This window comes from Mobula birostris, chromosome 14 (genome assembly GCF_030028105.1).
Source record: "Mobula birostris isolate sMobBir1 chromosome 14, sMobBir1.hap1, whole genome shotgun sequence".
NCBI classification, from domain to species: Eukaryota; Metazoa; Chordata; class Chondrichthyes; order Myliobatiformes; family Myliobatidae; genus Mobula; species Mobula birostris.
The window spans coordinates 51129154-51148291 of record NC_092383.1 but is presented as its reverse complement, the minus strand read 5'-3'; the positions used below and the strand labels follow the sequence as shown (position 1 = coordinate 51148291).

General features: G+C 41.9%; 1 protein-coding gene across 2 annotated transcripts in view; it reads left to right on the top strand.

The window, feature by feature from the left end:
• LOC140209892 (bcl-2 homologous antagonist/killer-like) overlaps positions 1 to 19138 on the top strand; it is a 121305-nt gene that overhangs the window by 6533 nt on the left and 95634 nt on the right. The window contains exon 2 of one of the 2 annotated variants that reach the window (XM_072278527.1): positions 15521 to 15559. The exons of the other annotated variant lie outside the window; for it this stretch is intronic. The gene's annotated coding sequence lies outside the window, so the exon portion shown is untranslated. The remainder of the gene's footprint in view (positions 1 to 15520; positions 15560 to 19138) is intronic. 2 annotated transcript variants of the gene reach the window in all.

Sequence of the window (19138 nt, the reverse complement as noted above, 5' to 3'; positions counted from 1 at the left end):
GCTCAGTCCAATTTCCATTAAGGCCTTAGCACAAATGTGGACCTAATACATCAATGTTGAAAGAGCGATTGTCTTTGAAGCAGCATTTGACCAGTTGTGGAGTGGAGTGGACTTTGGACCATTATAAAATGATGCTGGATCTGCGCATGGAAAGTCTTCACTCTCCAGGGCGCAGGCCTAGGCAAGGCTGTATGGAAGACCAGCAGTTGCCCATGCTGCAAGTCTCCCCTCTCCATGACACCAATCGTTGCCCAAGGGAAGGGCCCATACAGCTTGGCACCAGCGTCGTTGCAGAGCACTGTGTGATTAAGTGCCTTAAGGACACAACACGTTGCCTCGGCTGGGTCTGGAACTCGCGTCCTTCAGATCGCTAGTCCAATGCCTTAACCACTTGGCCACGTGCCCACGCAACACTGATAACATGCCAGAAATTCAAATGTATCAGGGGACAGCAGTTTGTGTAGTAGCTTTTACTTAAGGAGAAGGTGCTTAAGAAGCTAAAAAGTCTGATGGTGTATAAGTCAACTGAACCGGATGGGCTACACCACAGTCCTTCTGAAAGAAGTAGCTAGAGGGATTGTATTGAGGTATTAGTAGTAATCTTTCAAGAATCACAAGAGGCAAAAGTGGTTGCAGAGGGTTGGAAAATCACTCACTCTTTAATGAGAGAGGGAGGCAGAAGAAAGGAAATTATGGGCCAGTTAACCTGACTTCAGTGGCTACAAAAATGGTGAGTCCATTATTGAATCAGGATCATATGCCAGTGATATTAAATATGTCTTGAAATGTGTTAATTTTTGCTGCTGCAGTACAATATGGGAGGCAGGGATCTTGGAATAGGCCAGGCACAATTATTTAAACACCGTAACGCTGTACAGTGCCAGCCATAAGATCAGGTTCCAGTCCTGTCGCTGTCTGTAAGGATAAGGAGTTTGTACATTCTCCCTGTGACTGTGGGCTTCCTCCAGCTGCTCTGGTTTCCTCCCATCATCCAAAAAACATATGTTTAGGGTTAGTAAGCTGTAGGATGCTATGTAGGTGTTGGACGTGTGGCGACGTGTGCAGGCTGCCCAGCACAGTCCTTGTTGATTTGATTTGCAGGAAATGATGCATTTCACTCTGTACTTCGATGTACTGTACATGTAACAGACAAATCTAATCTTTATCTTCAACATAAGAGATTTTGCAGATGCAGGAAATCCTGAGTTACAAACACAAAATTCTGGAAAAACTCAGCAGGCCAGGCAGCATCTAGGGAGTAAACAGTTGATACTTCAGGCCAAGATCTCTCATTAGGACCATGTTGCTTTAATCTTTATCATATATATTTATCATACATAATATATGGATATCTTACTCATTTTCTTGTAGGCATTTATAGAAAAGTATAGAAATACAACAGAATTTACAAAAATCTATATTTGTGTATTATATAAGTTAGTTACAAACAACCACTGCACATAAGACAAATACACTCAGTGGCCACTTTATTAGGTATGCCTACTCATTTATGCAAGTATCTAATCAGCCAATCTTGAGGCAGTAACTTAGTTCATAAAAAACATGCAGACGTGGTCAGAGATTCATTTGTGTTCAGACCAAACATCACAATGGGGAAGAAATGTGATCAAAGTGACTTTGACCATGAGATGACTGGTGGTGCCAGACAGGATGGCTTGAGTATCTCAGAAACTGCTGATCTCCTGGTATTTTCACGCACAACAGTCTGGAGTTTACAGAGAATAGTACAAAAAAAACAAAAAAAAAAAAAAACAAAATCCAGTGCACAGCAGTTTTGTGGGTGAAAATGCCTGTTAATGAGAGAGGTCAGAGGAGAATGGCCAGTCTAGCTCAAGCTGACAGCAAGGCAACGGGAACTCAAAAACTCAGATAACTATGTGTTACAGTGGTGTGCAGAGGGCACCTCTGGATGCATAAAATGTCAGACCTTGAAGTGGATGGGCTACAGCTGCAGGAGATGCCAAACAAACACTCAGTGGCCACTCTGTTAGGGACAGGATGTGCCTCTCTGTCCCTTTCACTGCTCTTCCCATTTGGGAGCCTATCTCCCTCTGCCTTGTCTATCATCGTCGGGCTCTTTTCCCTCCCTCCCTACCCTTCCCATCTCTCTGTCTCTCTCCTAACACAGCTCTGGACCCCCCCCCCCCTTTGCATTGTTCCCCACTTATTACCCACCCATTTCAGAAATCTGATGGTGGAGGGGAATAAGCTGTTCCTCAAGTGTGTATCTTCAGGCTCCTGTACCTCCTCCCTGATGGTAGTATTGCGAAAAGGGCAAGTCCTGGATGGCGAGGGTCAGATTCAGATTCATATCCTAACACTCTTGTACGTGTTAACATGCAGTGAGTGAAATGTGTCATTTGTGTTAACAACCTAAGGATGTGTTGGTTCTTGACACAAAGCTCTGCTTTGTTGAGTACATCTACTCTATATCTGCCAAGAGGAAACACCATAGTGGGAGATAACCTATTAGGACACAGGCTTCCAAAGTATAAAAATGGGTCGGAATAAGATGAGAAACATCAGTAATAAACTAAGGATGGTCTGTATAAATGAAAAAAGTATTAAGAATAGCTGGAATTGTATGCAAGTATGTATAAGTATGATATAATAGTAATAACTGAAACCTGGCTGACATCAAAGGATGATGAATATGCAGTATTAAAGCATATACTAACTATACTTCAGAAAGATAGGCAAGATTGTAAATGTGGAGGAGTAGCCATATACATAAGAGATAATTTAAACATGAGGCTGCTTGTGACTGGAAATGAATCAAGACCTAGTGAAGATATCTGGGTGAGAATTAAAAGCAATAAGGTTAAGGGAATAACATTGAGTGTATGTTATAGACCCCCTGATGCTGATAATGATTTCAGTAAACAACTCTCTCAGAATATTAAAAAAGCAAGTTATGGGAGACTTTAATTTCCCAAATACAGGTTTTCCCCACCATCCGAAGGTAGAGCGTTCCTATGAAACGGTTTGTAAGCCGAAATGTCATAAAGCGAAGAAGCAGTTACCATTTATTTATATGGGAAAATTTTGTGAGCGTTCGCAGACCCAAAAGTAACCTACCAAATCATGCCAAATAACACATAAAACCTAAAATAACAGTAGCATGATATGATAAATACACAGCCTATATAAAGTAGAAATACTTCTCCACAATCATTACTGAACTGTTCTCTGTAGCGAAAATCTCACACAAGCGCTGTTGGCAAGAACACTCTCTCCAGTGACCTTTAAGCTATGAAGCTGCCAAATCATACCAAATAACACATAAAAATACACAGCCTATATAAAGTAGAAATAATGTATGTACGTTGTAGTATCACTTACCGGAATTGGGATAGCGCCGAGCACACTGATGATGGTGTGTTAGACTGAGTCGTCGCAGGTTGGGTGGTGCAGTGGCCCCCACCCTCGAGACCACCGAGCAATACATTGCCGCGAAGCACGCAGGGGTCCAGTAGTAGCTGGGAGGTACACAGCACATCTTTAAGGAAAAAGCCGGAACAAACATGCTAATTAATTAGGTGCAGCCCATAATTGTCGGCCCAGATCAGTGCCGATTTACGATTGCGTCGTCTCTGATCTGAGTCGACAATTACTTGTCAGCGGCACCTAATTAATTAGCATGTTTATTTTGGCTTTTTTCTTAAAGATGTGCTGTGTGCCTCCTGGCTACCTTTGCATTCTCTGCGAATCGGTATCTGTCCGTGGCCTGGGGGTTGGGGTATTGGGACACTGGGGTGTCATCTCGTCGTCTGTTTCCATTAGAGCAGACAACTCATCTTCTTCTATCTCTGTCCGCCTCGATGTCGAAGGTGGAGGTTTGTCGTCTGCTGTGGCTGATGTGGAAGGCTTGCTTGACTGCTGAGCCTCGCGCATTTTTCTATCGCACAGTTCTTTAATAAGGATTCAAACCATCCTGCAAATATCTCCTAAACCGACGTACCCTTTCAAAATTAAAATCGTACTTTATCATTACTCATTCAGTTTCGATTGTTATCCTTTTTTCTTCCAATTGCATCAGCCCTTCATCTGTCAGTTCTTGGTGATGGGATGCCAAAACCTCTTCAACATCATGTTTGTCAGCTTCCACAAGCCAAACTCACGTTGTCCTTACTTCGTTCACCACGATCGAAACGCTTAATTATGTCTAGTTTTACCGTAAGTGTAACACCCTTACGAGCTCTTTCAGGCTTTTCTGATACCATAGAACTCATCTTGCAAACGGCTGCTCACAGGCACGTGTTAAAGCAATACAGTTCCGAATCCGGGGGAGAGCAGCTGCTTGGGGTGCGCTGCCTTTTATCGCGCGCTGATTTTTTATCGTGCACTGAATTTTTTTTCGTAACAGCGAAAACACCTTCTGAAAGCGAAAACGGTAATAATGTAGGTCTTTCGTAACAGTGAGGTTTCGTAAAGCGAATGTTCGAAACGCGGGGGACACCTGTATTGAGTGGGAGAACCCAGTGACTACTGGATTACAGGAATGTGAATTCACTGAGTTATTGAGTGATTGTTTTATGATCCAGTATATCAATGCCCCAACAAGATGGGAGGCCTGTCTAGATTTGATATTTTGTAACAATCAGGATAGAATTTTAAGTATGGAAGTTGTTGAGCCTCAGGAGCAAGTGATCATAATGTTGTTAGTCTCAAAGTTTTTTGGGAGAATTTATCAGTAAAAACTAAGGCCACTAAATTGAATTACAGAAGGGTATAGTTTGTGCAGATGTGGTAAAGACTTCAGAAGGTAAACTGGCAAGAACTGTTTAACATTAAGTCAGTTGAGGAACAATGGGATCAATGACTCAAGGTTGGGAGAATCAATAAAAAATATATCAACCACATGGATGAATAAAGATGTACGTAAAAAATATTGAAGAAAAGACAGCTATATAAGGAATTCAGGAAAAAAGTAGTGATGACATTAATCATAGGACATATGGAAAATATGAGAGCGATAGTCGAGGGAAATTCAGATTGTCAAAAGGCAGGTTGAGAAGGATGTTGCTGATAATGCTAAGACTGACCCTGAGATTTTTTCAATACTTTAGTAATAAAAGAAAAGTCAAGGAGGAAGTCAAGTGTATTAGGAATAATAGTGGGTTGATAAATTACATAAAGGACAGAGTGGATATTTTAAACTCATATTTTATTGAAGTATTCACTTGTGAAGATATTAACAAAGTGCCAGTAAGTGTAAGGTTCATTTAAGTGAGCTCCTGCTTCTGATGAAAAAGCTGAAAGTTAATAAATCTCCAGGGCCAGACAATATGTATCCAAGAGTACTTAGAGGTCTGTGATTATATATACAAACCCCTATCAGGTATTCTTCAAAAGTCAGAAGACTGGTGAAATCCTGAAGGACTGGAAATGGGGTAACGTTATCCTGGTGTACAAGAAGGATGACCGGATGGAGCCTGGTAACTTTGACCAGTAAGCTTACTGTGTGTCATAGGGAAGATAATGGAAATATTAATAAAGAATGAGATGGAAAAGCAGCTGATAAGAACAGGCATGTTAGCAGAAAGCCAGCATTGTTTCAGAAGGGGCAATCACGATTTACTAACATACTGGAGTTCTATGTAGAGACAACTAAAATTTATGATAACAATAGGGCAATTAATATTATTTACTTGGACTTTCAGAAGGCTTTTGACAAGGTACTCCACAAGAGGTCGACCAATCAGTTTGTAGGAGGTAGGGACTGAGGGTAAGGTGCAAATAGGTGCAGAATTGGCTGAAAGATAGAAAACAACGAGTTATGGTGAGAGGTTCATTTTTCACACCGAGAAGACGTTAAAAGTGGGGTTCTGCAGGGATCAGTTTTGGGGCTGCTGCTGTTTTTAAATTTTTGTTAATAATTTGGATAAGCACATAACAAATAAACTAGTAAAGTTTGCTGATGACACGAAATTAGGTGGGTGGCTGATAACTTCCAGGCAGTAGAATCAATACAGTTAGATCTAAACACAATCCAGATAAATGGCAGATGAAATTTAATGTAAGTAAATGCAAAGTATTACCATATACAAAATAGAAATATTAGATATAACTATACAGTGAGGGGGGGGAGGGGCCTTGAGTTAGAAAGTGCACTGTATGAGAAGGATTTGGGCGTCCTGGAAGACTCATCACTATCAACATCTAGACTAGTGGTCACCAACCTTTTTAAGCCCAAGCTCCCCTACCTCGACCTCAGTGAAAGGCAAGATCTACCTACTGAATCGTTTAGAGAAAAACATAGCTCAGATTGTACTTCCAATTTGAGGCCTTTTATTTGGGTGAATTGTATTTGAATTACATAAAATACTTTTGTCAAACTTTCAAATTAATTCAAACAAGAAAACTCTGTAACTAGCATATCAAACAGGCCATAGCTGTCTTTCTTTAAGATTATTACAATACTTCACACCTTTAATTCTAAGTTTCATTATTTAATTTTATTTCAACACGAAAAATAGATGAATAAAAATTGACTGTTGCACTCAGTGTGATGACTGGGGCTGAATACTTTCTGCTAGTTCCCTGAAATTTGGCTCAAAACTATTATTCTCCGTAACTTCCGCCACCTCCAACGGGATCCCACCACTAAGCACATCTTTCTCTGCCCCCCCCCGCTTTCCGTAGGAATCGCTCCCTACGCGACTCCCTTGTCCATTTGTCCCCCCCATCCGCTTATCCTTGTAAGCAGAACAAGTGCTACACATGCCCTTACACTTCCTCCCTTACCACCATTCAGGGCCCCAGACAGTCCTTCCAGGTGAGGCGACACTTCACCTGTGAGTCGGCTGGGGTGATATACTGCATCCGGTGCTCCCGATGTGGCCTTCTATATATTGGCGAGATCCGACGCAGACTGGGAGACCACTTTGCTGAGCACCTCCGCTCTGTCCGCCAGTGAAAGCAGGATCTCCCAGTGGCCACACATTTTAATTCCACATCCCATTCCCATTCTGACATGTCTATCCACGGCCTCCTCTACTGTAAAGAAGAAGCCACACTCAGGTTGGAGGAACAACACCTTGTATTCCGTCTGGGTAGCCTCCAACCTGATGGCATGAACATTGACTTCTCTAACTTCTGCTAATGCCCCACTTCCCCCTCGTACCCCATCCGTTATTTATTTATATACACACATTCTTTCTCTTTTTTTCTCCCTCTGTCCCTCTGACTATACTCCTTGCCCATCCTCTGGGTCCCCCCCGCCCCCCATCTTTCTCCCCGGACCTCCTGTCCCATGATCCTCTCATATCTCCTTTGCCAATCACCTGTCCAGCTCTTGGCTCCATCCCTCCCCCTCCTGTCTTCTCCTATCATTTTGGATCTCCCCCTACCCCTCCCACTTTCAAATCTCTTACTAACTCTTCCTTCAGTTAGTCCTGACAAAGGGCCTCGGCCTGAAACGTCTACTGTACCTCTTCCTAGAGGTGCTGCCTGGCCTGCTGCGTTCACCAGCAACTTTGATGTGTGTTGCTTGAATTTCCAGCATCTGAATTCCTGCTGTCGTGGGATTTGACTGTTATTTGGGAGTGAGAAAGTTGGCAACCCTAGTGAGGTGTCTGTCAGTAAATCAGCTCCTGTACTTAGACTTAATAATTTTCATCTGTGAAAATGCAACTTCACATTGATAAGTTAACCCGAAGTAGGCACTTTTAGTGCTATAAAACTAATGCACACACCGCACATTGCTCGGCCCCATCAGCAGTAATTGCCACCAGTTTATGAATGGGGATGTCATTTTCACGGACATATTTTTTAAAACTCATTGTAAGTATCCTTACCTCTCATTTTTTCCTCTAATTGCAAAAGAGTGCGGAAGTCCTCCTTTGTTGTAAAATCCTGGAAAGCCATTCTGACAAATACAACAAGCTGAGCTGTTTGCATTACATCCAGGGATTCATCGAACTGCAGTGAAAAATATTCACGTCCTCTGACGGTGACTCTACCCTCCTTGTCACTGTTGCAGGGCCAAGCGGTATATTATATATTGCCATTGTGATGCCATTTTTGTTTCTAAAGTCATTAAAAACAGTCTCTGCGGTAACGACCATTGCTTCCTTGAATAAATCGCCATCTGTAAAAGGCTTCTTGTGTTCAGCCAAAAGGTGACTTACACGAAGTGATGCTTCAATAGCAGCCTTATTTTGAGCAGCATGTTTTGAGAAAAACGATTGCTGGGCCTTCAACCCCGATTTCAGCTCCTCAACTTTCCAGGCACGAATTGCGCTCTTTGTGGGGTAGGTGTCTTTAAATTCCTGGTGGCTGGTGTTGTGGTGCCCCTCCAGATTCCCTCTTTTAGTCACTGCTTGTGTTTGGTGGCACAACATACATACATACTTGTCTTTCACCAAGGTAAATAGAAATTCCTCTTCCCATTCTGGATGGAATTTGTATGTTTTCGCCTTCTTTCGTGGAGCCTCCGCCATGCTATCGGGTTATCACGAGCGAGTGCTGATTGCGTTGCCTCTGATCTGAGCCGACATTTACGTGCCAGGCAGCACCTAATTAATTAGCTTGTTTATTTCGGCTTTTTTTCTTAAAGATGTACTGTGTGCATCCTAACTACCGCTGTACCACTGCATGCTTTGCGGCCCGGGGGTTGGGGACACTGCCTTATATTGATGTTTGCGACAGTCAGTACTCTTATCTAATCTGATTGGTCGCTTTGATGCAACACAGGCTACGCTGAAAACGCGGTGCATGGCAGGGGAAATACACACATGCGCACTGGGCAGAAAGAATGGAACTAAACCCCCGCAACCGGGAAACAATCTCTCTTTACAAACAGCTTTTTAGCGAAAATATTGCTATATTACCATTATCCTAATTAGTATTACTTATTTTTATAATGCTCACATTACAACAGTATTTGTGTATTTATTTTTGATTTTTCTTCGGGATCTACTGGGAAAGTCTCACAATTGACGGGTTGGTGACCCCTAATCTAGACAATGCACAGAATCGCAAACACGAGGAAATCTGCAGATGCTGGAATTTCAAGCAACACACATAAAATTTGCTGGTGAATGCAGCAGGTCAGGCAGCATCTCTAATAAGAGGTACAGTCGCATTTCCCCCTCCCCCTCCTGTCTTCTCCTATCATTTTGAATCTCCCCCTCCCCTTCCCACTTTCAAATCTCTTACTAGCTCTTCTTTCAGTTGGTCCTGAGGAAGGGTCTCGGCCTGAAACGTCGACTGTACCTCTTCCTAGAGAACTTTTATGTGTGAGGCTAATAGAATGTTGGGGTATATAAAACACTCAGTGGAGTTCAAGTCTAGGGATGTTCTCCTTAAGCTGTATAATGCACTTGTGAGGCCACACCTTGAATACTGTGTACAATTTTGGGCTTCATATTTTGATGGATGTGAAGGTGTTGGAGAGAGTCCAGAGAAGGACGACTGGACTCATTCTTGGTCTACAGGGTATGAGCTATAAAGAAAGATTGAAAGAATTAAATCTTTTTAGCCGAAGTAGAGGTAGAATAAGAGACAAGATAGAAGTGTTCAAAATCATTAAAGGTATAAGTAAGGTGGATGCCAACTTAATCCATCAATGAGGACACACGGCCATGGGGGAGACTGGTTAAGGGGAGATTTCGGACTAATATCTGGAAGCATTTCTTTACACAGCGAGGTGTGGATATATGGATCAAACTACCTAGTTGTAGAGTTGAGAGTAGTACCTTGGAGACTTTCAAATCTAAACTTTTGACAGTTATTTCACCAGAATATGTGAACGGGAATTTGGCAAGCTTTGTTGGGCCAGATGGCCTATTCTGTCAACAACTTTATAATGTTCTAATATAATATATAATAATAGAAAATAAACAATGAATTACAGTTCAATAAAGATGAGCTTTTGAGGTACTTGGAGGCACACAATAAAATAGGCCGAAGTTAGCATGGTTTCCTTAAGGAGAAATCTTGCCTGACAAATCTGTTGGAATTCTTTGAGGGAATAACATGGCAGTATAGACAAAAATCAGTAGATTTTATTTTCTTGGGTTTCCAGAAGGTCTTTGATAAGGTACTGTACATAAGGCTACTAAGCAAGATTGAAGCCCTTGGTATTACAGGAAAGATACTAGCATGGATGCAAGGATGCAAGGTTGGCTGACTGGCAGAAGGCGAAGTGTAGGAATAAAGGGGGACTTTTCTGTTTGGCTGCTGGTGACTAGTGGTGTTCCCCAGGGGTTGGGGTTGAGTCCACTACTTTTCACATAATGTTAATGATATGGATGACAGAACTAATGGCTTTGTGGCCTAGTCTGCAGATGATACAAAGATGGGTGGAAGAACAGGTAGAGTTGAGGAAGCAGGGGCTCTGCAAAAAGGCTTGGACAGGTTGGGAGAATGGGCAAAGAAGTGGCAGGTAGAAACTGTGGGAAAGTATATGGTCTCTGGTAGAAGGAATAAAAGCAAGGACTATTTTCTAAATGGAGTGAATTCAAAAATTACAAGTGCAAAGGGACTTGGGAGTCCTAGCGTATGATTCCCTGAAGATTAACTTGTAGGTTGAGTCAGTAGTAAGGAAGGCTTAATGCAATGTAAACATTCACTTCAGAGGGCTAGAATATAAGAACATTAAGAATGTAATCTTAAGGTTTGATAAGGTGTTGGTCAGATCACATTTCTTTTGGGATCAACAAAGTATCTATCTATTCAGAATATTGTGAACAGCATTGGGACCATAATCTGAAAAGGATGTGCTGGCATTGGAAAGGATCCAGAGGAGGTTTATGAGAATGATTCTGGAATGAAATGGTTAATGTATGATGCACATTTGTTGTGCCTGGGCTTGAACTTTGGAGTGTCGAAGGATGGTGAGGGGCAAATCCCATTGAATTCTACTGGATATGAAAGGCCTGGATAGTGGATCTGAAGAGGATACTCCTAATAGTGGGAGAGTCTAGGACCAAAGGGCAGAGCCTCTGAATAAATTAATATCTGTTTAGAACAAACCAGATGGAATTTCTTTAGCCAGTGGGTGATGAATTTGTGGAATTCATTGCCACGGGTGGCTGTGGAGGCCAAATCATTGGATATATTTAAGCAGAGGGAGGTGGGTTTTGATCAATATCAAAGGTTACAGAAAGAAGGCAGGAGAATGGGGTTGAGAGGGTGTAATAGATCAGCCCTCATCGAATGGTGGAGAAGTCTTGATGGGTCAAATAGCCTATTCCTCTCCTATATCTTATGCTTTAAAAAGTAGAAAAGAAAATTCTGGAAAGTGAAATAATATTTCAGATCAAAAATCCTCTATTGTCCTGGCATTTGTCCAAAACTGAATTGGACTGTTTGTTATGTTTGGCTCTCAAATGAATTGCCATCTGCCCATCTGCAATATTGCTGAGGCCATCTAACCTGACTAATGACTCCACCCCTCTCTCACCTCAACTTTGCTACTGCTGAATAATTTCTTCATACTCCAGACGTGATCATTCCAGTTGGCCTCCCTTTATCTTTTTTCCTTGAACTTGATGCCACCTATATCCTAAATGTAAGCAAGTCATAACGAGTCATTTTATTCTTGTTTGATATCATCCAATGGCTGTCAGTCAAGCAATAACTATTTAAAAATGTTCTTTCCAGATCTCAAATCTCAGCCTCGCATGGTCCCTCCCTTTCTGTAATCTCTTCCAGATTTATAAACTTCTGCGTCTCCAATTCTGATCATCTCCAAATGTAATCATTTTCCATTAGTAACTATTTTTTAGCTTGTGAGCACTTAAACATCCTAGTTGAACCACCGCTTAAATCTCTTCAACCTGCTCATATCTTGCTTGTATAATGTGTACTTAAAAAAAAATTAAATTTTCCATTCTCCCTGTCAGAATTAATAGTCTTACATTATACTCTCGTGGTGACCAATCATTTCAGCCCCTAGGTTATTGTTGCAGTAATTCCTCAGGGCACTACTCTGGAGCTGACCAGTTTTGCTGCTTTAAGAATAACCTCATTTGCTCAATTTTGATCTGATAAGAGAAAGAAGCAGAAGGTGACTTCTTGCGGCTGTTCCGCCACTTAGTAGGATCATTGCTGTTTTTTTTCAAACTTGACATCACATTCCTGCACTACCTGCAGGTGTCTTGATCCTCGTAAGTTTTTCAGAATATATTCATCAACTGAGACTCCAACTGCACATTGCAAAGTATTGCAAAGATTCACTACCTTTTTGGTGAAGAGATTTTCCTGTCATCCTGTGCTGAATAGACAACTCCATGTTTTGAGTTTGTACACCCTGGTTCATGACTGTTCTTTCTACCCTGATCAAGTAATTGTTGCATCTGCTGCTGATGTGATAGGCAGATTTAAAAATTAACCTCTGTGTAGTATCTGCTGCTTCTTTTCCTTTCCCTTGTTTCTCACCAGGATTTTTTCTTTCGGACAGCTGCCATCCAAACTCTAATTCCTCTTTCAAGTTTTTCCCTGTAAATCCTTGTAACAAAGGAATCATATTCATGTATGAACAAATGAAAAACAAGCAGCAAACAGAATTGGAGTTGGTTTATTGTTACTGGTACAGTGAAAAGCATTTTTTCTTGCACAGGATTGAAATAAACTTAGCTCCATCATGAGCGTTAGCCTCAGTAGTATCCAGAACATCTTCAAGGAGTGACACCTCAAAAAGGCGGCATTCATCATTAAGGACCCCCATCACCGAGGTCATGCCTTGTTTTCATTGCTACCATCAGGAAGGAGGTACAGAAGCGTGAAGGCACATACTCAACAAGTCAGGGACAGTTGCTCCCCCTCTGCCGTCTGGTGTCTGAATGGACACTGAACCCCTAAACACTACCTCTTTACTTTTTTATTTCCAGTTTTGCGCTACTTATTTAATTTAACTATTTTGTATGTACATGCTGTGATTTGTCTTTTTTACTATTTGCTATTGCATTGTACTGCTGCCACAAAGTCAACAAATTTCACCACATGCCAGTGTATTAAATCAGATTCTGAACATGCACATTATTACACAGTACTTTGAGGCAGTACATGGTAAAACAATAACAATGCAGAATATAATGCAACATCTGCAGAATGCAGTGTAGGCAGATAGTAATGTGCAAGATCATAACAAGCTACATTGTGAGATCAAGTCTATCTTTTGTATTGGGGGAGCCTGCCATAGCCTTACAACAACAGGATGGAAGCTGTCCTTGAGCCTGGTGGTAGATGATTTTAGGCTTTTGTATCATCTGCCTGATGGGAGAAGGGAGAATATCCAGGGTGTGTGGGGTCTTTGATTTTGCAAGATGCTTTAGAGGGAGATGGACAGTCAATGTTTCAGGTCAGGACCCTTAATTTGACAGAAGGGGTAGGGGGATATAGCCAGTATAAAGGCGGCATCTATGGAAAAGAGTTAACAGTCAACATTTCAGGCGGAGACCCGTCACCAGGACTGGGGAAAAAAGATGAGGTTAGAGCGAGAAAGTGGGGGGCGGGAAACGGGAAGAAGAAGTATAAGGTGGTAGGTGATAGGTGTTTGGAAGAGGGGAAGAAGCTGTTCCTGAATCACTGAGGGTGTGTCTTCGGGCTTCTGTACCTCCTTCCTGATGGTAACGATGAGAAGGCATGCTGTGGGTGAAGGGGGTCCTTTAATAATGGACATCGCCTTCCTGAGGCACCACTCCTTGAAGATGTCTTGGCTACTAGGAGGCTAGTATCCAAGATGGAGCTGTCTTTTATGTCTTTCTGTAGTATCTTTGGTCCTGTGCAGTAGCCTCCTCATACCAGACAGTGATGCAACCTGGGCAAATGCTCTCCATGGTACATCTATATAAGTTTTTGAGTGTTTTAGTTGACAAGCTAAATCTCTTCAAACTCCTAATGAAATATAACCACTGTCTTGCCTTCTTTATAGCTGCATCAATATGTTGGGACCAGCTTAGATCCTCAGAGATCTTCCCTTGTCTTGCCCTTCCTGAAGTCCACAATCTGCTCTTTCATCTTACTAACATTGAGTGCAAGGTTGTTGCTGTAACATCACTTAACTAACTGGTATATCTCACTCTTGTACGCCCTCATCTCAATCTGAGATTCTACTAAAAATGATTGTCTCGTCAGCAAGTTTATAGATGGTATTTGAACTATACCTAGCCACAGTCATGAGTATATAGAGAGAGTAGTTCACTGGGCTAAGCACACACCCCTGAGATGTGTTGATAGTCAACGAGGAAGAGAAATCATCAATCCACACAGATTGTGGTGTTATAATTAGGAAGTCGAGGATCCAATTTTAGAGAGAGGTACAGAGGCCAAGTTTCTGTAACTTAGTAAAAAGGATTGTGGGAATGATGGTGTTAAACTCTGAGCTATAGTGAACGAACAGGTGTTTGTATTGTCCGTGTGATCTAAGGCCATATGAAGAACCATTGAGATTATGTCAATTGCTGACCTATTTGTGGCAATAGGCAAATTGCAACGGGTCTAGGTCCTTGCTGAGGGAGGATTTCATTCTAGCCATGACCAACCTCTGAAAGCATTTCATCACCATCGATGTGAGTGCTTCTGGGTGATGATCATTAAGGCAGCTCACACCACTCTTCTTAGGCACTGGTATAATTGTTGCATTTTTGAAGCAGATGGGAACTTCAGACCATAGTAGTGAGAGGCTGAGAAAGTTCTTGAATACTCTCACCAGTTGGTTGGCATAATTTTTCAGAGCCTTACCAGGTATTCCATTTGGACCTGCCGCCTTTTGAGGGTTCACCCTCCTTATAAATGGCCTACTATCGGCCTCTGAGACAGAGATCACAGGGTCATCGGGTATAGCAGGGATCTTCACAGCTGTAGTTATATTCTCCCTCTCAAAGTGAGCATAGAAGGCGTTGAGTTCATCTGGTGGTGAAGCATCACTGCCATTCATGCTATTGGGTTTTACTTTCTAGGAAGTAATGTCTTACAAACCCTTTCAGAGTAATCGTGCATCAAATATTGCCTCCAACCTCCCTCAGAATTGTCTCTTTGCTCTTGAAATAGCCCTCTGCAAGTCATGCCTGGTTTTCTTATACAGACTTTGGTCACTAGATTTAAATGCCACAGATCTAGCCCTCAAGACAACGTACTTCCTGGTTCAACCATTGTTTTTGGTTTGGGATTGTACAGCAAGTTTTCGCAGGCACACACTTATCCACACAGGTTTTAAGGAAGTAGGTAACAACTGCGGCATACTCATCCAAATTTGAAGATTAATCCCTGAATGCAGTCCAGTCTGCCAATTCAAAGAAGTCCTTTAAGTGTTCCTGCTCTTCCCTTGGTCATACCTTCTTGGTCCTCACTACTGGTGCTGCAGTCTTCAGTCTCTGTCTATACTCGGGGAGTAAAAGTACAGCCAGGTGATCAGACTTTCCGAAGTGAAGGCATGAAATAGTACGGTTGGCATTCTTGAATGTGGTGTAACAATGGTTCAGTGAGTTTCTTCTGTACTACAAGTGATATGTTGATGGTAATTATTTAGTGATTTTTTTCTGTTTTCCAGGCTGGCCTGGTTAAAATCCCCCAAAAGGAAGACATCCAGGTGCGCTGTTTCTTGCATATTGATCCCATTGCTCAGATCATCTAAAGCCTGCTTGACGTTGGTCTGAGGTGGAACGTATACCTAAGAACATAAGGAATAGGAGCAGGAATAGGCCATCTAGCCTGCTGATCCTGCTCTGCCATTTAATAAGATCATGGCTGATCTGACCATGGATTCATCTCCATCTATTGCTTTTCCCCCATTACCCTTAATTCCCCTACTATGCAAAAATCTATCTAACCTCATCTTAAATATATTTACTGAGGTAGCCTCCACTGCATCATTGGACAGAGAATTCCAAGATTCACTATGCTCTGGGAGAAGTAGTTCCTCCTCATCTCCGGCATAAATCTACTCCCCTGAATCTTGAGGCTATGTCCCCTAGTTCAAGTTTCACCTATCAGTGGAAACAACTTTCCTGCCTCTACCTTATTTTTCCCTTTCATAAATTTGTTTCTATAAAATCTCCTCTCATTCTTCTGAGTTCCAATGAGTACAGTTCCAGGCGACTCAACCTCTCCTTATAGTCTTAACCTCATCTGTGGAATCATCCTGGTGAACCTCCTTTTCTTTCAGATGCCTGGCTATTTCTTCTTTAATAGCTTCAAGCATTTTTCCAAATACAAATGTTAAACTAACTGGCCTATACAGGTTTCCCCCGCCATCCGAAGGTAGAGCGTTCCTATGAAACGGTTCGTAAGCCGGAATGTCGTAGAGCGAAGAAGCAATTACCATTTATTTATATGGGTAAATTTTGTGAGCGTTCGCAGACCCCAAAATAACCTACCAAGTCATGCCAAGTAACACATAAAACCTAAAATAACAGTAACATATAGTAAAAGCAGGAACGCTATGATAAATACACAGCTTATATAAAGTAGAAATACTTTTCCGCAATCATTGTCTGAACTGTTCTCCGTAGTGAAAATCGCACGCAAGCCCTCTCCAGTAACCTTTAAGCTATGAAGCTGCCAAATCATACCAGGTAACACGTAAAAATACACAGCCGATATAAATTAGAAATAATGTATGTACAGTGTAGTATCATTTACCGGAACTGGGACACTGATGGTGGTGTGTTAGGCTGAGCTGTTGGAGTTTGGGTGGTGCTGTGGCCCCCACCCTCCGGGCAGCGACCTGATACCAATCTGCGAAGCGTGCAGGGTACAGTGGTAGCCGGGAGGCACACAGCACATCTTTAAGAAAAAAGCCGAAATAAACAAGCTAATTAATTAGGTGCCACCCGGTACGTCATTGTCGGCCCAGATCAGAGGCAATTGTCGATTGCTCGGGGCGCGCCTGCATTTTTCATAACAGAAAACGCCTTCTGTTAGCGAAAATAGGGTACTAATGTAGGTCTTTCGTAACTGAGGTTTGGTAAAGCGAACGTTCGAAAAGCGGGGGATACCTGTAGTTACCTGCCTTCCGCTTGCATCCTTTTTTGAACAATGTTATGACATTCGCCTTTTTCCAATCTGCCGGGACCTGCCCAGAGTCTGGAGAATTTTGGTAAATTATCACCAAAACCTCTACTATAACTTCAGCCATTTCTTTCAGTACCCTGGGATGCATTCCATCAGGACCAGGGGATTTGTCTGTCTTCAGGCCCACAAGTTTGCTCAGCATTACCTCTTCAGTGATAGCTATTGTATCGAGGTCCTCGCCTCCCATCGCATCCATAACATATCTCTTTGGCATGTTAGACATGTCCTCTACTGTGAAGACCAACACAAAATGGTCATTCAAAGCCTCTGTCATTTCCTCATTATCCAATATCAATTCCCCCTACTCGTCCCTCTAAGGGACCTACATTCACTTTAGCCACCCTTTTCAGCTTCATATAATTATAAAAAGTTTTACTATCCATTTTTATATTTTGTGCAGTTTTTTTCATAATTATTTTCTTTCTTTATTGCTTGCTTTGTGGTTCTTTGCTGCTTTTTAAGATCTTCCCAATCTTCCAGTTTCCCACTACTCTTCGTGACTTTGTACACACAAGCATTTAGTTTGATGCTGCCTTTTATTTCCTTAGTTACCCAAGTCTGGATCTCCTCACCCTTACTGTTCTTGCTTTTAACTGGAATATACTTTTGAGCACCGTGAAAAATCTCTTTGAAATTCTTCCACTGTTCTTCAACTGTCCCAGCATATAGTCTGTGGTTTCCAATCTACACTAGCCAAATCCTCCCTCATCCCATTGTAGTATCCATTGTTTAGGCATAATACACTGGTTTTAAATTGAACTATTACACTCTCCATTCGTGTGAGAAACTCAATCATACTGTGATCACTCTTTCCAGGAGGATCCCTAACTACAAGATCACTAACTTTACCTATCTCGTTGCATAGAACCAGATCTAAGATAGCACGTTCCCTTGTAGGTTCGGTAACATGCTGTCAAGAAAGCCATCACGGATGCATTCTCAAGACTGTCTCGACCAAATTGTTTCACCAAATCTATGTGCAAGTTAAAGACCCCCATGATAATTGCTGTTCCATTCTTACATGCCTCAAATTTTTCCATTTATTGCCTGTGCCACTGTAACGTTATTATTTGGTGTCCGATAGGCAACTCTCACCAGTGATTTTTTTCCCTTTACTAATCCTAATCTCTAGCCAGATGGATTCACCATTCTGCTCCTTAGATCTTGTTTTGTCCCTCACTATCGCCCTGATCTCATTCTTAATTAAGAGCATTACCCCACTTCCCTTGCCTTCCTGCCTATGCGCTTCCAAAATTATTATAGAAATCTCCTATGGCACTTAATTGTGAGATATTGCAGGTCTGGTGAGCACACTGATACATTTGTGCACCAAGAGGAGTTGATCATGAGGCATACACCTCCACCTCTGCTTTTGAGAGACTCGATAGTCCTATCCCCATGGTGTACAGTATAGTAAACCCGTCCATCTGAATTGCGGCATCCAGTATGGAAGGGGGCAATCAGATCAGGATTAGAATCAGGTTTACTATTACTGGCATGCGTCGTGAAATTTGTTAATTTAGCAGCAGCAGTTCAATGCAATATATAATATAGAATAAAAGAAAAATAAGTAAATAAATCAATTACAGTATACATATGATGAATAGATAAAATCGTTCAAAAACCAAATAATATATATTTAAACAGGCAGGTAGTGTTCACTGGTTCAGTGTTTATTTAGGAAACGGATGGTAGTGGGGAAGTTGTTCCTGAATCGCTGAGTGTATGCCTTCAGGTTTCTGTACTTCCTACCTGATGGTAACAATGAGCAAAAGGCATGCCTTGGTGCTGGAAGTGCTTAATAATGAATGCTGCCTTTTTGAGACACCGCTCCTTGAGGATGTCCTGGGTACTTTGTAGGCTGGTACCCAAGATGGAGCCGACTAACTTTACAAACCTCTGCACGACCAGGATTCTGTGAAACAAAGGATGCACGCGGTCCTAATGTCCCTCTGTACAGCGCCGTAGCTCTGAGATCTTCGATCTTGTTTACTAGGGACTTTACGTTTGCTAGCACGATAGTCGGTATTGGGAGTCTAAAACCCCGCTTCTTTAAACGTACTCATTTCCCTGACCTGCAACTACGTTTCCTGCG